Genomic DNA, 22,731 nt, shown 5'->3' with positions numbered 1-22,731 from the left:
CAACACTGAAGATGGTAAACAAAAGAATTAGAACGCCTAACAGAGTTGTGTTATGGAGTGTATATTCATAGTGTGTGTATTTATATCGGGAAAAGCTGAATAACTTATTCCACAGTCTTGTTAAAGAGCCGTATCCGCACAATAGTGACTTTCAAAACAGGGTTCACATCATCGGAGTGAGAGTTTGCGTCCTACAGATACAGTGTAGGATGCAACATGTCCGTCGTAACGAGAATTGTACGAAGAAGGGAATAACTCATCTGAATACTATAATGTAAAAAGGGTCAAAGTCTAAGTGCCAATAACTCAACATGAAATGGATCTGGTCATCAGGAATAGACCGCATCAAGGGAAGATCATCATCTCAGGATGATGGCTTTGCCCGATCAGGCATCACCAATAGTGGCGTTAACGGAGCTGTGTTGTACAGTTTCACATTCTCCTGTTTCACCTTCTACTATGCATCGTTGTCTATTATAGTCTATATTATAAACCATTGTCTATAGTCCTGCCTAAGTTGGTGGCATGTACTGGTACAATCTGACATCACATTGTAGTTTACGGGCTCGAACCTACCCAATTGAAATGAAAGGTTTGGATAAACTAACTAAAATGTATTAATCATGAAGCAAGAAATTGTCAAACCGACAAAGTGTTAATAAAACAAACGACTATGACAGGAAGTAGTAGGTTTGAAATTGCCAAAAATTTACAATCTTACGAGGTCGTGCGAATTCAGAACAAAATTGACATCGTGTGCCTGAGGGGCTATTCAAACTGAAAACTACTCTTAAAATTTACTTCAAACAACAACAAGAACAAGAACAACAAGAACAAGAACAACAAGAACAATAACAATTACAACAACAAAAACAAAATCAACAACAACAACCTGGAAGTTTTCCTTTGGCTTTCATGAACAACCTTTTGATTCCTTTTGAGTCCCTTTTGGTTCTAGAAAGTATAAACCTCAGGCCCGATTGCTATCGTTGACTATCGTTGGGGCTGATGGCCAAACATAACTTTCCAATGTTAGAGTCTGATGGTTCGAGGTCATTAGATTAACATTCATCTCTTTGCCAATAAATTCGCAACATCAAAATCTGTTAGATATAAAAAATGCTCAACACTGAATTTTACACAAACTAAGTGCCAAAAGTACACAGCGCGGTTTTCAATAAATGATTGAAGTTAATCTTCAAGAAAGACAAAATCTATAACCTCCACGTTACCAATTCAACACTCGAGTTGCGATTTTAATTAAATAAGTTAGCACTGAACAACTATCCGAATTTAACAGATAAATGTTTAGACAATACTACTCCGAACCGAAGAAATGGTTTTCAGTGAGACAGTAAACTCCCCAAGTGGTTAACTGTGAACATTTTCTTTATAATATTTCTAATTATTGTGGTGGTTAGTTTGAACAAATACCATTGTTCTTGATGAGTCTGTAAGAGAAATCCTGCGTAGCCTACATATACTAATTTACCATGCTAACAGTCCAGTACGTAGTTAAAGAAACATTACAGTAAATTTATTCATTTCAAATTAAATCGTACGTGACCCGTAAAATAACTAACTTCAGCTAAGGAGTCCATCTACATTCGCATGATACACTAATCCACAAAGCAAATATAAATTCTCCTAAAACTCTAATAATTGTATACAACATGGGAAAACAAACACTGGTATCCATTTGACTAGTGGTAAATTGCAGATTCTCCTGTGCAGACTAGGTGACTCAACAATAATTCAGGATGAGTGATCTAGCTGCATCAATTAATCGGACCTGCCATGACCGAAAACCTACTCCCGTAACACAATCCAGCCAATAACCTATGCCCAACCACTACAGTATCATACATCACAAACACCATAAATGAAAACACAACACCTCAGTGGACAACGAATGCATCTAGACTTCAAATAAAATAAATATCGACCTGGATTGATGACTATCACTGTGCCTGCCCAGAAAATAAACCGAAAGATGAACACTAGAACTTCACTGTTACCACTGGTCATTAATAATAGGGCCTACTCGAATATATGCAGGTCACCTAATCGCGAAACAATTGATGATACAACCGAATTTCCACGAAGTCAATTCTAGAACCTGAGGATACAATTAAACTTTCGCTGAGCTCAAATCTCAAATGGTCCTAACACATTATCAGCGCAACAGATGTCCTCATCTAAGAACGTGACCTCCAATGACTCGGTCACCCTACACGTACAAGCGAACAAGCACTCTCCCTGAATATCCCTACATATTCACAAATGGCTATGTTAAGGAAGCTCAAAAATTACTAGTAAATTTCCAAACGGAATCTGAGCCATTTCTTTCGTATTTCCATCTAATGAGATCTACAGAGTTACTATGCATTAAATGAACTTCACTTGGACCTATTGGATATAAACAAACTACGCCTTAGATATACGCTTTTATGCAAAATCTAAAGAATGGGATTTCTATACAATATTTTCTCACACCGTTCAAAATTCATCGGGCATTTAAACAGAAATCCCGCTGGTAACTACAGAACATTCCTTTAGGACTCTCAGCCTGGAATATCACTCACAACAACATGGATCGCAAGGACTCGTAACTACCTGGACCAATACGTATCCTCAACACAAAAACAACACAGAACGATGGATGAAGTAACTTTCAAATAACAATCCTTCGCTAGGAAAAACATAATATTCCATAAAAGACGTCACAACTTCCAAACGCCTTAACATTGATCTCAAAACTCATCGACCTAACCCTGACAGCATCATCTCTCGACAAACATCTCAAAATTATCCGCTTCCTACAAAATTCTCCCATAATGAAATTAGCTTTAACACGTTAATGAAATTATTACTAGTAGCATTTATCTATCTATATATATATATAAAAGTCATTGTATGTATGTGGGTGGGTGGGTGGGTTTGTACCACATCTCCTCCCAAATCATTGGAGCGATTTCAACCAAATTTGATACACTTATGACTTGGTATCAGAAGACAAACCGCGTAGGGGTAAGACATCCCAAACACCCCTGGGGGCGGGGGGGCGAGGGGGTCATATGTAAAAATAAATGAAAATAGTGTCGAATCCATACTTTTCGGGGTCGCTGAGATGAATAGTGACACTTCAATTTTTTTATTTAAAGTCCAAGTTCAGCCCCTTTGGGGGGGGGGCGAGGGGGGAGTGATATATACAAATAATCGAAAATAATGTCGAATACATAGTTTTCGGGGTCGCCAAAGTGAATAGCGACACTCAGGATTTTCATTATCAGGAGACAAACCACGTGGGGGTAAGGCACACCAGGAACCCTTAGCGGCGGGGGGCGAGGGGTGTCATATAAAAAAATAAATGAAAATAGTGTCGAATCCATACTTTTCGGGGTCGCTGAGATGAATAGTGACACTCCAATTTTTTTAAAGTCCAAGTTCAGCCCCTTTGGGGTGGGGGCGAGGGGGCAGCGATATATATAAATAATCGGAAATAGTGTCGAATACATAGTTTTCCGGGTCGCCAAAGTGAATAGCGACAATCCGGATTTTCAGTATCAGGAGACAAACCACGTGGGGTAAGACACCCCAGGAACCCTTAGGGGCGGGGGGTGAGGGGGGTCATATATAAAAATACGAAAATAGTGTCGAATCCATACTTTTCGGGGTCGCTGAGATGAATAGTTCTACTCCGAATTTTTAAAAGTCCAAGTTCAGCCCCCTTCGTGGTGGGGGCGAGGGGGGGAGTGATATATACACATAATCGAAAATAGTGTCGAGTCCATACTTTTCGTGGTCGCTTAGGTGAATAGTGACAACCCGGGAATTTTTAAATTCCAAGTTCAGCCCCCTTTAGGGTGGGGGACAAGGGGGGAGTGATGTATAAAAATAATCGAAAAGAATGTCAAGTACTCTTCGGGGTCGCTGAGATGAATACTGACACTCCGGATTTTTACTATCAGGAGACAAACCACATGGGGGTAGGGCACCCCTGGAACCCATAGGGGCGGGGGGCGAAGGGGTGCGACATAAAAATCATCGAATGTAGTGTCGAATGCATCCTTTTGGGGTCGGTTAGATGAATAGTGACACCCCGGGATTTTTTAAAGTCCAAGTTCATCCCCGTTTGGGGCGGGGAGCAAGGGGGGTGAGATATAAAAATAATAGTATTTAGTGTCAAATATACAGTTTTCGGGGTCGCCGAGGTGAATAGTAACTCTCCGGAATTTTAATATCGGGAGACAAACCACGTGGGAATAAGACACCCCAGGAACCATTAGGGGTGGGGGCGGGGGGCTTGAGATATGAAAGTCATCAAAGTAGTGTGGAATACATACTTTTTGGGGTTGCTGAGATGAATAGTGACACTCCAATTTTTTAAAGTCCAAGTTCAGACCCTTTGGCGTTGGGGCGAGGGGGAAGTGATATATACATCTAATCGAAAATAGTGTCGAATACGTAGTTTTCGGGGTCGCCAAAGTGAATAGCGACACTCCGGATTTTTAGTATCAGGAGACAAACCACGTGGGGATAAGACACCCCAGGAACCATTATTGGCAAGGGGGGTTATATATAAAAATAAACGAAAATAGAGTCGAATCCATACTTTTCAGGGTCTCTTAGATGAACAGTGACATCCCGGGAAATTCTTAATTTCAAGTTCAGCCCCCTTTAGGGTGGGGGGCAAGGGGGTGATATATAAAAATAATCGTAATTAGTGTCGAATCCACAGTTTTTTTTGTCGCTGAGGTGAATAGTGGCACTCTGGACTTTTAAAGTCCAAATTAAGGCCCCTTTTGTAGTGAGTGGTTAGGAAGGTAGATATAAAATAATCGAAAATAATGTCACATCCATGGGTTTAGGTGTCGATTAAATGAGGAGTGACACTCCGGTTGTCGTTTAAGTCCAAGTTGATCCCCAATTGCCAGGCGGGTGAGAAGGAGTCAAGAACAGAAAATATCCAAATGACCGAGATTAAGGATGTTTTTGTACGTTCCAGTATAACTGTCAGCAGAACTTAATGCAAATATTACCTAATACCTGAAAAAAATACTAAGGGGGAAAGACACCCCTTGAAGGCTTAGATAAGGGTACGAAATGTAATTAAGACTGAAAATGACCGATATTAGTGTTGAATCCAAACTTTTCGGAACTACGGGAACAATTTCAAACAAACTTGGTCACTTATGACTTATTATCAGGAAACAAAGTGCGTGGAGGTATGACAACCCTAGCACACCTACGACGGGATGAGATGTAGAAATAATCGAAAATAGTGTCGAATCCATTCTTTTCGGGGTCGCTGAGATGAGTAGTAACGCTCCAATTATTTTAGAAGTCAAAATTCTGCCTCCTTTCGTATAGCGGTGAGAAAAAGTGAAAAACAAAATTTCGAAAATGACCGAGAGAATGGACGCATGTGTGTATACTGGACCTACTATCTGGAGAAATATACCCTAGGGGTAAGAGACTCCTAGCCTCTAAAGTAGGGGCGAAATGTAAATATTAACCAAAATGACCGAAATTTGTGTCTAATCCATAGTTTTCGGGGTCGCTGAGATGAACTGTAACACTCTGGATGCCGTTTAAGATAAAGCTCAGTCCTACTCGGCAGGCGGATGAGAACTGGCAAAAAATTGAAAACGTCCAAAGCGACAGAGTTTAAGGATGTGTGTATGTTTTAGCATATCTCTCAATCAAACTTGGTATACACATGACTTACTATATAGAAAACATTACTGTGGAGGTCAGATACACCTAGCCCCCGCTGGTGTTGGGGAATGAGAGGGGCTGACGTGCAAAAATAAGGAAAATAACCAATATTAATGTCGAAATCCATTGTTTATGTGTCGCTGATACGACCTGTGACGCTGTGGATAGCGTTTAAGTCCACGTTCAGCCTCCATCGAGGCAGGAGCTGAGAAGGGCTTAAAAGTAAATAGTATAAAATGACCGAGATTAGTGTTTACTCGATAATTAAATAATCTAAAACATGAAGTCAGATACATCTAAATAACTATAAAACTAGATGATAAGTAGTAAAATCAACATCTCAAAAAGAATTCTATAAGCATTCACTTCACACTCAACTAACTGGTAATACAAATATTAAAAGTTAACATTCAAAAACTATCCGGGCAACGCCGGGTACTACAGCTAGTTATTAATAACGGTTGACAAAGATTTTTTTAAAATTTACCACTCAAAATGCTCTACATTCCCAGATGTGAAAATATTACCTTAACTTAACCGCTGAAGATGTCCGACTCGTTGGCTGAACGGTCAGCGTACTGGCCTTCGGTTCAGAGGGTCCCGGGTTCGATTCCCGGCCGGGTCAGGGATTTTAACCTTAATTGGTTAATTCCATTGGCACGGGGCCTGGGTGTATGTGTTGACTTCATCATCATTTCATCCTCATCACGACGCGCAGGTCGCCTACGGGAGTCAAATGGAAAGACCTGCACCTGGTGAGCCGAACCCGTCCTGGGATATCCCGGCACTAAAAGCCATACATTTCATTATTACCGCTGAAGATCATTGTACGTTCTAGGATATGAGAGACTCTAAATACTACTGCTGTGACGATAATACACGCTCAAATGCCGTCACACGGATCCCTTAGCATGAATAATAATGATAATAATAATAACAATAAAAATACGGGGCGAGTTGGCTGTGTGGTTAGGGCCGCGTAGCTGTGAGCTTGCATCCGGGAGAAAGTGAGTTCGAACCCCACTGTCGGCAGCTCTCAAGATGGTTTTCCGTGATTTCCCATTTTGACACTAGGCAAATGCTGAGGCTGTACCTCAACTATGGCCACGGCCACTTCCTTCCCACTCCTAAACATTTCCTATCCCATCGTCGCCATAAGACCTATCTGTGTCGGTGCGATGGGACTACAGCCCTGAAGGACCTTGGCCTACCAAGCGACCGCTGCTCAGCCCGAAGGCCTGCAGATTACGAGGTGTCGTGTGGTCAGCACAACGAATCCTTTCGGCCGTTATTCTTGGCATTATAGACCGGGTATAATAATAATAATAATAATAATAATAATAATAATAATAATAATAATAATAATAATAATAATAATAATAATAATATCAACACGTCCCCACGGCAACAAATGACCAATTTCTACCTCGAACACTGAGATACTCCTATATCGCACGCGTACGTCGTAACAAATCTATAAAATTTTACCCACACTCGAATTAAACATCTCAAATTACCCTACTTTACACAACGGAAACATGAGGCGAACCTGCCCTACATATTCTGGAATATTAGCTTAGTAAGTACACAGGGCTACATAAGCGAAATTGTTAAATTATAGACCTAAAGTTGATTCCGACCTCCATTACCACAATCCGCCAGCTACTTCGGGTATTCTTCTTCTTCTTCTTAATAGGTTCAACCTCCGGGGTTGGTTTTTCCCTCAGACTCAGCGCGGGATCCTACCTCTACCGCCGCTAGGACAGTGTCCTGGAGCGTGAGACATTGGGTCGGGGATACAACTGAGGAGAATGACCAGTACCTCGCCCAGGCGGCCTCACCTCCTATGCTGAACAGCGGCCTTGGTGGGGGATGGGAAGATTGGAAGGGATAGATAAGGAAGGAAGCGGCCGTGGCCTAAAGTTAGGTACCATTACGGCATTTGCCTGGAGGAGAAGTAGGAAACCACGGAAAACCACTTCCAGGATGGCTGAGGTGGGAATCGAACCCACCTCTACTCAGTTGACCTCCCGAGGCTGAGTGGATCCCGTTCCAGCCCTCGCACCACTGTTCAAATTTCGTGGCAGAGGCGGGAATCGAAACTGGGCGTCCGGGGGTGGTAGCTAATCACACTAACCACTACACCACAAGGGCAGACTCGGGTATTCTTAATTCTTATGATTTATGTTTTTTCATTGATACATGTTTGGCACATGACATTTAATACCTTTATTATATTTACTGTATGTCATAACTTAACCTAAGAATCTGAAAGAAAAAAAAAATAGATTTTATAAAAGATGCATATTGAACCCTTTAGGTCCATATAGTGGGATACCTACCTTCCTTACCTATCAACAAAGTTCATGAGATCTGTCTCTTGGGTCGTATCGGGTTCTTCGTCACTTGCTGAGGTAAAGGTAGGGTTCAGTAATTCTAATCTATTTACTGGAATGAAAGGTCTGTTTAAAAGATTCCTATTTATTCAGGAAAATTCTGAAGCATTCTGATATGTCAGTGGTATTATAGAAGTCAATTGTGTCCACTGGACACCACAATCATTTTTACATAAACGTCAGAACACTGGTGTGAGACTTTAACGTAACTGCCTGACGGGCATTCATACTAGAAACCATTGTCTCAATTATTAATCATTTAAGAAAGGGAAGTCTGGAAATCCTTAAATTCGGCTTCCATGTGAGACCACATGTACCATCATAGTGATTCGTTATGGTCCAGCCCTCGTAACACGAACTCTGGACTCTGGGTATAATTAAGGCAGTCCAATTGGAGTGTGCCACACAGTGGTTCTACGGCATGGACCCTTAATTGAATCGATGTGACCTGCGTGTATGTCATGGACCGACATCTAATCTTCTAAGTTACTTTAAAGTCATTGTGGATGATGACCGCAAGGAAATGATGCTACAATGTCATATGGCCCTAATCCAAGTCACTGAGGTTGATGACCCCCTGACCATCCAAGTTTCTAGGCTGAAGGCTAAACACAGTTAAGTTACATCGGTTGATGACCAAAGTTTCCACTTTACTATCCCCAGCACATTCACTGCTCAATCAATCAAAGTTCAATAATTACAACAATAGCAATGCTCACAAACTTTGTGGCAGTAAAATCCATTTCCTTCGGATATGTCCCCTTACTCGTTACTTTACATTTAAATATTCCCCAGAAAACAAACTAAAATTTCCAGAATGCATCTCCAAGTTATTCGCTTGATTAAAGTTATTTCAAAATGCGGTTTCACTGAATTTAATAATTAAATAAATTTAAATGATTTATCGAAATGTTAAAGAACAGTAAATTTTATCTCCGCGGACTCTGGTTTCTTCACAAATTCCTACGCAGCTGTGATGTGAATTCAATATTGTGATGTTTGTCTGGCTGGAAAAGAATTGTTACATAATTCATGTCCAGTCATATATATCTTGTCTCGTGAGCTCACACTTTTAAGATCTAATCTAGTCCTAACCGTTATTAACACTTGGATATCCTACTAATCTACGTACAAACCAAACAACTCGCCATATAATTACGATGTCATATCTCGTCATTACCATTTATGAAATTTGCACATCCCTCACAGACAAACCGATCATCACAACCATCGCTCTATATTTTGAACAACCCTGACTTTGGTTACTCTGTTCCTTATACTCAAAGTTCGTGATTTCAAATGTTCATTACGTCCCCAATTACAGTATTTCACAATACTCAGATCATTACCGGCTATGAATTTCAACTAAATCCAGCATTTTAACGTTTTCCCTGGCCAAGAATACAGTACAATCTCAATTCCACGCCTGTCCCGTTATCACAGTTGAGGCCTCTCACCCCCCCAAGTTCGCTTGGCAGTTACATGAAACACTCGGTTCGTTCTACCTGACTGACTTCTCAAAATGCTCCCTTTAAACTCTGCCGACATAATTAAACAAATACGATATCCTAACCAACAAAATGCACAGATTAAGCTTCAACATGCCCACACTAATTATACGCGTCGCCAATTAATACCGCTATGGATTTCTATGAATTTCTTTCCATTCCCAATATAAAACATTCCTCGGGCTTCCATGTCCCGGCTTCAATGACAGGTCCAACCTGATTCACAAATCACATATCAACAAAACTGTTTCCCAGCTCCACAATTATCATCGACAAAGAACTGGAATGAAATCCTCACTAGAAATCTGGACGTCTAATATCGCACAATGCATTAATCATGAATAACTTCGCATAAATGATATCGTATTTAATAACTTGATTTTTACGAGAAATGACTGAAACATTCTACTAGATCTTTTTATTGTCAGTCAGACACAGTTTAAAATGGGCATAGAAAAACGTTTCTCTCCGTGACCAAATTCATCACCCTAGGTTCTCACCCGACAGCGCGCTTCCACTCGATTGAAAATGAATAACCATGGATTATTATTATTAACGTCAAATTGCAGACAGGAAAAATTTACGTCGAATGAACATCTTAATTTGACATCACAAAATATAGGCAGTACACTCACACGGATGACGATCTACATTGGACGTGATATCACTTCGGAACCCTATTCAATAACTTTTTACAACATTATACGGCACTCGCAAGACTTCAAAATTTTATCCAAGTGGAAAATAAAACAAATGACTCTTTTAGTCGTACTCTCACATTTACAAAACTTAGTAGGGGTGACAACTGCGTCGTATATCCCCATTCAAATACACCTTTAGAGATCACGAGACAAGATATAAGAGGTAGTAAGATGGAAAGTCACCTACCTTATGTAGTCATAGGAATCACCTGGGACCCTGGCATTTTATTTAGCCATTTTTACATTCATTGCTTCACAGTTCATTATTAATTTTCTTCAGGTTTCCTGGAATAAAGCATAAAAAAAAGAAAATACCCTTCACTTGTTTGCTGAGCGCACACGATGGACTATAATCATTTCCGCACACGGATTACTTAATCACATTAGAATTTATTCAGTACTTTGACCGTCCTATCTGGTACAATTATTTCACTCAAGAAAACTATCTCCTCACGGAGTCAAGACCTAGCCGCAATGGCTAAAATCTGCAGTTGAACTCAGTCTACTTTCGTTGTTTGATTTCGCAGAGCAGCTCAACAATTTTTCGTCCGCTTTGTAACACAAATGCCGGAGAAGGAGACTTCGTCATGGCGTCCCTTCATATTTATAGCAGTTACCCCCTCTCTTCGGATATCTCCCTTTGCCGCCAAGAAAATTTCTATAAATTTTCTGACTTACCTAAACTGTAATTTCAAGAGTTTTGAAAGTGACTACATGCTTGCTACATTTCTGGCGGTAGTATTCATGGACATTTAAAATTTTTACGGGTTCGATTTGCGAGATGATTGAACCCCTTTGATAGGCACTATATTTTTTGACTTGGCTTGGTTCACGCCATGTACACGCGCTTTGAAATAGTTCACAAAAATGACTTGAGATTCTTCCGCCGTTGACACGTGTGGCTGACGTTACGTACCCCAGAGCGAGGGACCGAAGGTAATCACCTCCTCGTCACGTGTCAAATACATGCTATCAAGAATCCAACTTTTAAATGATTGTCGATTTATGCATAATGTTCTTGGGGCACAAAGGTCATGGGTTCAGTATATACACAAAATTCCACACACGGATAAGAGCACTCTTAAACTGAATGCTAATTCTCGTCTGCACACGCGATTGAACATTTCTATAGAAAAGAATATGGCAATAAGATCAATGAGATTCGTCTATACGAGAGGAAATTCAGACCGTTCTTATCTCGTTTACCTTACTGCGGCACATTAGTGACCACCTATTGGAGATATTGCGGTCGATTCGTACTTGCATGAATTCGCCTTTCCGAAGTTCTCCTTAGATTAACAGACAACGAATATTCTTCCCGCCGGCCTGTCTCTCGTAAACTATGAGTTGGGCTGAGTAGTTCGACTTCCAAAGGATATCAAAGTCGCTATTTAAGTTTTCTCTCACGTGAACAAAGTAGATTTTAAAAAAACCAGATTACAGACTATTGCTAATTATCACAATTCCCTATGATAGTAACATTTACTTTCCACACGTTTAATTCTGCGTAGTGTAAACTCCACAAGACAATTTGTTTCGAATTCAAGTTTCCCACAGGATGACTTTACAATGATAATTTTTCCAGTCTTACGGAGCTGACAGGGAAAAACGTGGAGTACCATCGAAATCTTGACTCAGAGCGTAATGGCGTCATTTGTTTTATTGGCGATGGGTCTTCCGTCAGAATCCCATGGCAAAATTCTGAGAAATGCTGTCAAAATATTCAGAAAAATCCGGCCATCACGGATTCACTGCCCAAATTATTGAATGGGTACGACTTAAGCTTGTAAAGTCGTGTACGTCTGTCGGACTATATTCTCCTTCTTGGCGGCTGTATCAGTCCGCTTCACAATATTGGCGCATGTGTAAATGGCTTCACACGTTATCCATATTAAGTAATGTATTTGTTTAACTGGCATATCTCCTCTTCACTCCCTGAGACTTTAGGCTTTCCAGTAACCGTAAAGGTTTGTCCCACCGGAGCCCGCGTGAATATGATAGCTCGCCACGTGGCAAAGTCAGACCAGTAGATTTTGATGAAGACGGATCGGATATCGATCGCGGTTCTTTTTTATGAGAGCCGGCCACCCATTGGCGGTGTTAGTAAATCTGCACGTGGCTTATGACCGGATTGAGAGCGCCAATAATAAATAAAAATCTTCCAGGGGAGGGACTTGAACAATGACCTCCCTGCAGATAGGCTTGCCCCATATCAAGCACGCTGCGGTGGCACTGGCTGAAACCCACGTTGTGTTACTGTTTGATGCTCATTTCTCGACGTGGCTCTCAAGCCCGACCAAGCCACGTGCAGATTATGCAACACCGCCTCGTAAAGCACATTTGAATTCGCCCGCGAATTAATCTGATTGGTTAACTTCAGCAGCTGATAAAATGACAACGCCGTGGGATATCGACGTAATTATTTAAAATTACTTATCAGTATGACCAACACTCTAACATTCATACTCAGTTCACGTTGTTTCTGACCGCCCTGTACATCGGTCTTTGGAGTTTATCCCTGTTATCTAGTAACATGATTTGATTGGCAGGAGAAAGCATTGGATTTATGGGAGGTAATACCATGTAGTTCCATTCCAGGAAGCACAATTTCTTTCTACCTTTTAGACTAATTTCTTCGTCAATGTACGTACATATATTACACAATGTTGGAATGAGGCAACAACATTGCACAACTACTGTATTAATAGGTATTAAACCAAACCAAACCCCATGGTACTACAGCCCTTGAAGGGCCTCGGCCTACCAAGCGACCTCTGCTCAGCCCGAAGGCCTGCAGATTACGAGGTGTCGTGTGGTCAGCACGACGAATCCTCTCGGCCGTTATTCTTGGCTTTCTAGACCGGGGCTGCCATCTCACCGTCAGATAGCTCCTCAATTCTAATCACGTAGGCTGAGTGGACCTCGAACCAGCCCTCAGGTCCAGGTAAAAATCCCTGACCTGGCCGGGAATCGAACCCGGGGCCTCCGGGTAAGAGGAAGGTACGCTACCCCTACACCACGGGGCCGGATTAATAGGTATTACTTCACTTAATTTGATCCCGGATTTAATGCTCTTGAGTACGTCCCAATCAGATATGTAAATTTCTCGTGCGTTATCCTAAACTTGTATTTTGTTCCCAACAGGAACTTGCACTGGACTCCAGCGTTCACGAAGCGCCTCATAACTCTCAAGAGCAAGGTAGATGTGCAACGATACGTGTCATGAAATGTCCTTCATCTTTGTGTTATGCACTTTGAAATACAAACTAACAGCAAAGTACCTCATTAATTCCTAAACATGACAGGATGGTTTTATCAAGAAAGCAATTACCACCAGAGCTTGTGATATACCTGTATCTCAGAGACGGCTGGCATTTATAGTAACACCGCGACATTATTATTTAATTACATTGAAATGTGCTTCAACTTGAAGACAACGTGACGAGAATATGATAATTAAAATTAACAAGACTGAAGTGATATCTGAAGACGATGGATGTTAAACGACTGATTGCCATATTCAAAATTTGACTCCATGGTATTATTGGTCTGAAGGGCCTTTGCCTACCAAGCGACCGCTGCTCAGTCTGACGTTCTGGAGATTGTGAGGTGACACGTGGTTAGCTCGACGAATTTCCCAGCCGTTATTCTTTGCTTTCTAGACCGGGGCCGCTATCTCATAATCAGTAGCTTCTCATGTAGGGTGAGTGGACCTCGAACCGACTCTCAGATCTAGTTTATTTGACACTCTGTGTCGTACGATGTTGGAATGTAAAATATATCTGGGAACAAATTTGGTGTTTATTCGACAAAATTTCTTTAAACTCAGCCATATACCAACCAACGGATATCCAATGTACACTGCCGTTTAGTGAAGTGAAACGGAACGTAGAAATCGACTACGTTAAAACGCCTGAGGCCTTACAAAACTGTCGCCACTAGGATAATCAATACATAACAAAGATATACGACATCTTTCCGACAAAGGCAGAATATCCATAAAATCGCTTCACAATTCCTTAATTATTCTCTGTCGTCGCCATAAGACCTATCTGTGTCGGCGCGACGTAAAGCCCCTAGCAAAAAAAAAAAGAAAATTATTCTCTGTGTCGGTCAGTACCGGATTCATTATTCTTGTTGTCCTTTGTTTTCCAGGCCGATATTCCCGCTGAGTAATGATATCTTCAGGAAACTAAAAGAGAAGGACAGGAAAGGTCGGCGATAAGAGAAATTGTGAACAATGGTAAGAGAGTATTCATAATTTAAAGTCTAAATTAGGAATGAACACGTTGTATGATAATCTGTGTATGAGTTACCACCATGGTAAGAGAGTCATTAGTATCCAATAGCACAAATAATGTAAGGTCGGAGTGAAATGAAGGCCCACCAGAGCAATTTCAGCTCTTCCATTACTTCACTTTTCAAAATGTCAATTACATGAATGAATGTGACTGATCAGCAGGACTCGGAACTTGAAGACCTATAACTTTCCTAAGAAAGACCTATAAAAAGACCTAAGGTGGTGGTGGTGGTGATTATTGTTTTAAGAGGAAGTACAACTAGGCAACCATCCTCTATATAACGCTGATTAGAAGGAAAAATGGGAGGGCTCCGACACTTCTAAAAATGAAGATATCGGCCAAAGGAAGCAAGGGCCAGGAAGGGCGTGAACATGAAAGACTCTCTGGCCCTTGCAAACCTAATAGCGTCGGGGTCGGGAGAGAACGAGAATTGATCAAGGAGGTCGGATAGGATAGATGAAAGTGAGGAGCCTGGCACAAGTAAGTGAAGAAATGACAGGACTCAGCTTAGGGCAAAAAGGATGTAAAAAATTGTGATCCAAATTCATTCGTAATTTTAGTTTTAATTACATGTATAATGAAGGAATATAATATTTAAAAATGCGAAATTCTGGTGGTATGCAACATGCAGTGCACAAATATATCAGGCAGTATATACCGGTATATTTAGATTAAAATAATTTTAAAAATGAAGTCCGAGTTTGTTAAAAAAGTACTTTCAAAATTTAGAATGAAGTATTTTTACGCCTAGAGTGAATTCAGCGAACCCGCTATGGACATCATGGAGAAATAAGTTGAAATTAGTATAACTGGAACCATGTTTGGCATAACCACACTAATGTTATAGAAATTAGAATTCGGAACCCTTACCTTAGTTGGCTTTGTAGCGTATCGCAGTAGTCATCTACAGATTCACGTTGCAAAACATCGAGAAACTTCTCTCCTCATCAAAGGGTTCAAACTTGAAAAAGGAAATGAGATCATCCTCTTCAAAAACACTCACATCAAAACTTTCTTCTTTCAACATTTCACTTATCTTGCACATAATTTGTAACCCCTGGATGCTTTCAATCACTAGTTTAATTTCCTTTTCTCTCTTTTCAAATATATGTATTTTTTTCTAGAGATATTTAAGAGGTGATGGACTTTTTAATCTTGGATACTCGAGTTCAGGCTTTAATTACTAATGAACCAATAGGCCTATAGCAAAATAAGTTGTACCAATACTTTCCGTGTTTAATTTTGCATCAGAGTGTATAAGACAAATTGTTTTTGAAGTTCATTAATTCTGTGGCTTGGTTCTAAAAGGGCAAATGTCATTTTTTATCGAGATTGGGATATTAACTGATACAAACGCGTTTTATCCTGACTTGCAACATGTTAAAAGGGCCAATGTCTCTGTTAAGTACTAAACGAACACTAAACGTTTAATTAAATAAGCCCTTGCCAATAATGTTAGATTACCAATAAAGATTAGAGACCTGGCAATTTTTAAAGAATACGATAGAAAAGATTAGCGTTTAATAAGGCGACTTCCATAAAGAAAGTATAAAGTTATTAAAAGTTAGTTGTTGAAAAAATTAATTGGAAATCTATAAGCAAAACTTCAAATGCTCATAGCTCAAAAACAGGTTTTTGGACATTGGCCCTTTTAGAACCAAGCCACAGAATTATTTTTATTTATGGTTGTAGTAGATACTGTCAGAGTTTTTGGCTTCTTCGTTACGAACCGTTCACTTAAAAATATATACATAGAAAACTACTTATCTGATAGTTAGGAAACTTTCATTTGTTACTACCGCATGTATTCGTAGTGTAATACTTTAATTAAATTTCTTCAACAACCCCAAAGAATATTCTCATCATTTTTCTACCGGAACTTTTTCTCAACTCAGGATACGTAGAATAAGAAACTTGGGCTTGTTTTGAAGCACCCCGTCGTAGTTATTAGGAACTACAACCAATGTAACCTTACAGTGTGATACCGACTTTGAGAAGAAGAATATTGATGGGGTTGTGTGCGCGCTGGACCATGCGATTAACATCAGAAGGGGTAGTAAATTCGGGTACAGCGTTGCCACGTTCATTAGTAAACACAGCGCGCAATAAACACAGTTTTTTGTATGCTTTCAATTTTGATTTTATTTCCTCGTAAAAATTCCAGTTCCCATAACCTTTTCTCATAAGGATTTTGGGCGTTCATCTACAGTTTTAAAAATGATTGGGTTCCTAATTAAGAAATGTCACACTGTACAATTTTCCCTTGGTTATTTACATGTATTTACAATATATAATTATGTCAATATCCTTCATCTTAAAAATCACCATGTTCCGATGAACCGGAACTGCTGTCATTCACGTTGATTGGCTCCAAATGAAAGACATTTTCAGGCAGTCCATCTTTCTCCTAGTGGTAGTCTTCCTTTTTCTTATCGAGTTTTCTTACATTGTTTCCAGAGATTCAAAAGTGTAGAAATGGACATATCAGTAAAATACCCCATATATTCCAAAAGTTTCAGGAGGAGGATTTTAATTGTTGGGAATACCTTACCCATCTAAAAAACGTGTGTTGTGGCCGAACTAAAATCATCGAGTTGGATTTTCGAACGGCTCGGCCTCAAACACTGCTTCTATCTTGATCTGGATATTATATTTCTATCACTCCCCTTTGAAGTGGATCCTATTCTCTTCACTGACGACAGCGATAATCCAACATAATCGGCCACTTTCTGGTGCACGGGGAACCTGTGTCCCCTAATTTACCCCCCATCCCTCACTTTGAAAGAAACAAAAATCACTCAAAACCATTGCAAGTTCGCCCTCTGACAGCGATGGTCTCAGAGGCACCTTGAAGTGATGTCCGTAACATGCAGAACACAGGCAGACTGCAAAAATAATATGTGAAGAAACCGTGGTCAGGGTAATTTCACAACTGCTGGGGGCGAGAGTACGCGGCAACCCTGTACCCGATTTCACCACCCCGCCTGCTGTTAATCGCACGGTCCAGCACACACATAACTTCCCATCAATATTACTCTTCATAAACTCATTATCACACTGTACGGTTACAGTGGTTGTAGTATCTGATAACTATGACTGAGCGATTCAAAACAAGTCCAAGTTTCCTGTTGTATGTTTATCCTGGGCTGAGAAAATGTTGCTTTAGAGAAATGATAAGTACTCTTTTTGCGGTAGTTGGAAGAAATTATAACTTGAGTATTACACCACGAATACATGTGGCTATAACATATAAACATTTCGTTACATCATACAAGGTGTTTTTCGCTTATATATATTTTAAGTGAGTGGTTCCTACAGAAGAAGCCAAAAACTCGGACAATATTTACTACAACCAAAATAAAAAATAATTAATGCACTTTAAAAACAATTATTTATAATACAATATGATGAAAAATTAAACAAGGAAAATATTCGTATAACTCATTTTGAAGTAGGCGTGTTGGTTCGTTTGCAATTACGACCTAAACTCGATTGTCCATAATAAAAATCTGGCGAGTAATGAAGATTCGAATGGAAAACAAACGTAGTTGGAAGAAGGTGAAATTGTAAAACAAGCTGTTAAGACTTAAAGCATGGCTCAAAAGGACCATTAAGCCAGAAACTCAAAAAAAGGGGAAAAAGGACAAACAAAAATACAACATTTTCTGGCGTACAGTGACCCAGAATGAACGTATATTAGGCTATGTTGGGCCTCATCTTCCGAGACTCGAGAAAAAAAGGGATTTTTCCTCATCTTCCGAGCCCTATTGATCACTAACATAAGCTTATGAACCGACATTTCTAAGCAGCAAAATCAATGCCGGAAAAATGGTCCCCACACCATTGCACCACCACCTTCGTTCTATTTACTGAAGCGTTGGGTGTTTACAAAGGAGGCGCAGACAACTTGGAAGAAAAAAAAACATATAACTTGATATGAGGAGAACCAGAGATGGTTCTTCATTCACTATTGTATAATTGTTGGAAGGACATAGACATTCATAAACTGTTCCTGCTTGAGGCAGAGGTTTTATTCATAACTGAGTAACTTTTTGGTTGAAGATTAATAATTGTTGCGCTGGAAAATTTGTTAAATTTTCACTGTCCGAGTGCTGGTGGAAGAAGGTTGTTCATTAATATACAGTAAAATTAAAGTTGATAGAAATCATAAGCTGAAAAGTTGATATAAGTTCGAGGTTCTTGGTTGGTAAGAAGTGTTGTTGGAAAACTGAGGTTGAGTGTTCAGTTGTGAAAAGTGCTTAGTTATCTATGGTCTGTTTTCAAGGTGTAGATTAAAAGCGAGTAATAATACAAGAGAATAATGCAAAAGGTACAGTATATAGTGATTGTTTAGAATTTACACTTCATCAAATATATACAAATATGTTTATAAGGGGCGTGATTGATTTAACTTGCAAATCACAGCAAATAACGGAACGCTACATTATAACGAAAGTTCTTCGTATCTCAATACTAGGTATATTGATTCAAGTGAGACCACATAGAGGTTTTTTGGTTACAACGTAAATGAACAGCCCCTTCAATTTACCATACCAACAAGCATACATTTTAAATACAATAAAGTTTCACAAGCATTATTACGGGTGCAGTTAGAAAATACACAACTCACTTCATGATTTCAGCTGAACAAATATCTAACAACGAGGAGTGCATGTATTTATCCTGAAACACCAGGGAATAAAAGCAAATATGTCTGAAAGAATGATTTGGAAAGTAATACATCGGATGTAAAATGTTTCTCCGTCTGAATCAGGAAGGTACAACCTGCGCTTTCTTTTACTTCATGTAGTAGGTGCCACAAGCTTTGAGGATCTCCGAACACACCAAGGTATTACCTACTCAACATATAAAAATCTGGCAATGAATCTTGGACTGCTCCTAGATGATCCTGAATGGTGATGCTGTTTGTTGAAGGCATTAATTTTTCAAATGCTCTTTCAATCGAGATAGTCATTCTCCAAAATATGCAAATTTCATCAGCCTTGATATGGGAGTCACTTATGTTAAATGTATAAAAACTGTATCAATAGGATTTATTTAAAGTCTACTGATGCAAACATAGCTTATCAATTGTCTCTTATAGATATTAATGAATCCCTGAAATTGCATGTTTTTCTCTCCCAAGTTGCCAACTATTTCTGACTTAAACAAGTAATGTACCAATTTTCAACTTTGATTTGGCCTCTCATAGCAATTCAGAAGCAACTTTCAATTATTAATGAAATTATTGACATGCTCAAACAAAGCAACGCAAATGTTAAGAGTGCATTTTTCATTTGCGGTTCCGAGGGTACTGGAAAAAATTCATTTATATCCCGATGCTTAATGTTTAAGTGTTACAGTTTGGAGCATCATGTTATATCAGTAGCGTGGACAGGAATATCCGCTGTTTTAATGCACAACGGTAAAGCAGTGCACAGTAGATTATAAATGCTTCTAAATTTAAACGAGAGCTCGGTGTCTGGATTACAATTAAAATTGAAATCACTTGACGATATTCGATTAAGCATGGCTAATAGGATGGATCCCCAGTGGCAGAAAACATTCATTCGCTAATGTGTGTGATTCGTCTTCTAATCGACATTAGGGGTAGTGGCATTCCTTTTGATGGGAAAATCATTGTTCTCACTCACATCATTGGCCCTTCTTCAAAATACGCCTCTTATATAAAACCAAGCGGGAAAATCCACAAAAAATGAAATTTGCTGATTTATTGCACCTCTGTGAACCTCTGTGGATGGTGGGGGATCATATGTTATTGAATTACTAGCCAGAATGTTAGCACATGTTGTTATAGTGACTGAAATATATGGCAAAACATGCACTTCTGCGAAATATATCATCATTGTCTCGAAAGTTGCCATTCTTACCCCCAAATATGAACACTGTAATGAAATTAATTTGAAATCATTAAGATTATACACGGCAATACAAAAACATACACGAGGGTTAACATATTTATTACTGAAGATGAAAGCCACCTACTTCAATTTCCTGCAGAATTCTCTAATTCCTTGGCATTAAGTGGTTTACCTCCACATATTCTTACTCTAAAAATTGGAGCCTCGAGTTGATTAAACACCAATCATAAAACACTTCTTTTTTCTTTCAAGAGGCCCCAATTTTCAATTCTCGTGGCTTTTTGTATAACTTTTTTTTTGCTAGGGGCTTTACGTCGCACCGACACAGATAGGTCTTATGGCGACGATGGGATCGGAAAGGCCTAGGAGTTGGAAGGAAGCGGCCGTGGCCTTAATTATGGTACAGCCCCAGCATTTGCCTGGTGTGAAAATGGGAAACCACGGAAAACCATTTTCAGGCCTGCCGATAGTGGGATTCGAACCTACTATCTTCCGGATGCAAGCGCACAGCCCCGCGCCTCTACACGCACGGCCAACTCGCCCGGTTTTTGTATAACTATCAATAAAGCTCAAGAGGAAACACTGGAAAATGTAGACTTCTATTTACGTCAGCTGTTTTTCAGTCATGGCCACTTACAGGTTGCAATACTCGTTGGCTGAACGGTCAGCGTACTTGCCTTCGGTTCAGAGGGTCCCGGTTTCGATTCCCGGCCGGGTCGGGGATTTTAACCTTAATTGGTTAATTCCAATGGCACGGGGGCTGGGTGTACGTGCTGTCTTCATCATTATTTCATCCTCTTCACGACGCGCAGGTCGCCTACGGGAGTCAAATAGAAAGACGTGCACCTGGCGAGCCGAACCCGTCCTGGGATATCCCGGCACTAAAAGCCATACGACATTTCATTTCACAGGTTGCAATGTCGAGAGTGCGAAGTTTGACGCCCTTATATTTGCAATAGTGCCAAAAAGTAATATTACATGGAATGTTGTATATAGTTCTTAACTGTATATAGTTCTCAGGATTACAATTCCTGACCCGGCTGGGAATAGACCTCGGGGCCCTTCGAAACAAAGCCCAATATGCTGAAAATCTAGCCAAGAGGCCCGTATTTTCTTTTGATTACATGTTCTGTCTTCCTTTACCCTGTGAGTGGGTGTGGTAGAATAAAATCCACGATATCTTCTGTCTGTCGTAAGAGGCTATTAAATGGCTCCAGGAGCTCTAAACTCGGAAGAGTGGGTCGGTGATTATGGGGCCCTTACCTGAGTCATAGCATTGCTTCCACTTACTTGTGCCAGGCTCCTCAATTTCATCCATCTTATCCGACCTCCCTTGGTCAACTCTTGTTCCTTGCCTATCTGACGATATTAGGTTTCGAGGCTTAGGGAGTCTTGGATTTTCACGTCGTTCGTAGCCTTTGCCTTTCTTTTACCGTTGCCTTCATTCTTCGAAGTGTTGGACCTTGTCCATCTTCCCCTGATTAGTGTTAATAGAGAACATTTGCCTGGTTGTAATTCCTCGTAAATCAATAATCACCACCACTACCAAATCTGTCATTCTATCCTCTCTTATTGTTCCTTTCGTCATTCTTTGACACTCATGTATGTTTCATTCTTATTGGGGTGGCCGATCTTCGCTATATAGAAGGCTACCAAGGGGCTAAACTTGACAGTGGGCAACTAATGAAAAGTGAAACATTTATTCAAACACTCTTCCTTGTCAGCAATTTAATACACGTCTTGATTTACTTACGTACTTATATTTGAGTTATTTTTCAAAATAAGGAACTACGTCAAATCAAACTGACGAATTAAATGTTGGTATTAACTGATAGTGACAAGAATAAAATCATTACAAGAAGCAGTTCACGCCCTTGAAAAACCTCATGAAATTATAGCTAAGACTTGGCTCCAAATAGGCCTATGGTATGAATAAAATCGGTACATGGAAGGATCTGCTCGTTATCTTGTTTTTTTTTTCTTTGCTTTACGTCGCACCATCACAGATATGTCTTATGGCGACGATGGAATAGGAAAGGCCAGGGAATTGGAAGGAAGCGGCCGTGGCCTTAATTAAGGTACAGCCCCGGAATTTCCCTGGTGTGAAAGTGGGAAACCACGGAATACTCGTTATCTAGATATGAAACCTCTAAAGACTAAATTCGGCCAAATTAATCAAGTGAATTAGTGTAATAAAAAAAGACCTTCAGGAAATTGCCATC

At 39.9% G+C, this 22,731-nt stretch overlaps 1 long non-coding RNA gene across 1 annotated transcript in view; it reads left to right on the top strand.

The window, feature by feature from the left end:
• LOC137501482 (uncharacterized) overlaps positions 1–14,570 on the top strand; it is an 85,419-nt gene extending 70,849 nt beyond the window's left edge. The window contains exon 3 of the long non-coding RNA XR_011018564.1: positions 14,482–14,570. This is a non-coding gene — a long non-coding RNA (uncharacterized lncRNA). The remainder of the gene's footprint in view (positions 1–14,481) is intronic.
• Positions 14,571–22,731: the final 8,161 nt, after the last annotated feature.

The sequence above is a fragment of the Anabrus simplex genome, chromosome 7, assembly GCF_040414725.1.
Source record: "Anabrus simplex isolate iqAnaSimp1 chromosome 7, ASM4041472v1, whole genome shotgun sequence".
Taxonomy (NCBI): domain Eukaryota; kingdom Metazoa; phylum Arthropoda; class Insecta; order Orthoptera; family Tettigoniidae; genus Anabrus; species Anabrus simplex.
This window is presented reverse-complemented; position numbering and strand designations above follow the sequence as displayed.